Genomic DNA, 1,884 nt, shown 5'->3' on the forward strand with positions numbered 1-1,884 from the left:
GCTAAGATTACACACGCCAAGGCCATTTGCTTTCCAGAATATTGCACGTCCACCTTGAACATGAACGTTTCAAGAATGCAGTTATAAATCACCAGTGGCAGTGTCCATAGGAAATACATGGGAACTTTCAGAAGCTGTACCGTGTCTAAACATTGCTCGATTTTCATGAGGTTTGTGGCAGCGTTTTCTTCTTGAGTGAATAGAGGAAATGTTGCGGACAGATTTTATTGTTTAAGTTTCATTTTTTTATCAATTAGACTCAAAGTTCCAGCAAAATGGTGCTTTTAGATATGTCGAACTTTCATGTCATCTCGGGAAAAAAACTAAGCCAAATATCAAAATTTCGTCCGCAACATTTCCTCCCTTTTTCTTTCTTGATTGTTAAGCCGCAATTTTTATCCATATCGAACCTAGTGTTTGCGTTTTACAGGCTCTGAAAGTTGTGTATGTATTTTCTGCGGGGATTTGAATTTCGCGCTAAAATTTTATTAATGCGACGTGGCTCCACCTGGCGACAAATTATTTTGTCGCTACTACACTCTACCACCAACTTCTTGCTTGTCTGTGTTCGTGCGCACACTTTTTTCTTAAAACCTGGACGAACTCGATTTTATTATTTTCTTTTTTTTCTTGCTTGGGCTCTATTTGGAAAGGATTTCTGCTTTTCTTTTTTTTCTCGAGCTTGTGGTTCGAAAAGGAAGCGGGATGTAAGGCCACACCCAAAAGCACCTCACCCCCCCCCTCCCCCGCAGCACACACAGTAAGGCATTGTTCGCACCAAAGCACACGTGAGTCGAGTTATCGGGCCAAAAACCGGTTACTGGGTTCATGTAAACGCGCAGAGTCGAGTCAAGGGGTCGCGACCGGTACACTCCGCCGCAAGGGGTAGGTTGACTCAACTCCTGCCCCGATGGGCTTGTAAACGCTGCCGGGCCGAAAAAACGGAGGGTTGAGGATAAATGCAAACTTGTTTTCCACTTGCGCCGTCGCACCTTCGAAGCAGCGGTGGTGTGCCTCAATCTTGGATGCTACCACTGCTCGCTCGCAATGCGGTGCTCGACGCTTGGTGTCGCTGCTGATGAACCGGTCTCGACTAGCTAAAATCGAGTTCATGTAAACACGCGTTGGTCGAGTTGGGTTGACTTCGCTCAGCCCGACCCCCGACTCTACCTGGCGTTATTGGTTCATGTGAACAGAGCTAAGCAAGAACTCGCTTATGCAATGCCAAAGTTTGCTTTCAGTCACCATGCATAGCTACAGGACGCTCTCGGTGCTTTTGCAAACCATACTTCTCGTCCTTTTAAGTTTCATACAACTTTGATTTGCTTGGTGCCTTGTTGGTGCTGAGAAGCGGAAGATGGGTGCTCGGCGCTGGGAAGGCTCGTACGAGACTAGGCAAAGTAAGCTACGTACATGCTGTCACTACAACCGAGGACATGCTCCTGTAGCTATGTAAGGAATGCTACGCGGGAATGGGAAGAAAACCAGTCATAAGGCATTGTGCTAGGAGCTCCTTTCTTTCCAACTGACTACATAGGTGTTCAACACAATGGGACCTTTTCCGGGTAATATCCTGGGGATGCACCAAGCATCACCAAGCCTCCCTTCCGCCATTTAACCGACCACACCTGTCTGCTCAGGCGCAACCAGTAACCCCACCCTACCATTGTAAAAGAATTTTCGCAGAAAAGACTCAAGGAAGCTTAGGCAGCCCAAACCAGAAACGCTAAATTGCTGGGTTCCTGGGAAATGGCCCATTGTATGACCCCCACATCCTTCTGTGCTCAATGGCTTGAGAGGGGTTAACTTTTTTGTGCTTCGGTCCCCGGAACCTTGGCCGCATACCTGCAGAAAGTTCTGGGCTCTGCTTTTTGTAACGCGGAA

This window comes from Amblyomma mixtum, chromosome 1, assembly GCF_055824585.1.
Source record: "Amblyomma mixtum isolate Tamu chromosome 1, ASM5582458v1, whole genome shotgun sequence".
NCBI classification, from domain to species: domain Eukaryota; kingdom Metazoa; phylum Arthropoda; class Arachnida; order Ixodida; family Ixodidae; genus Amblyomma; species Amblyomma mixtum.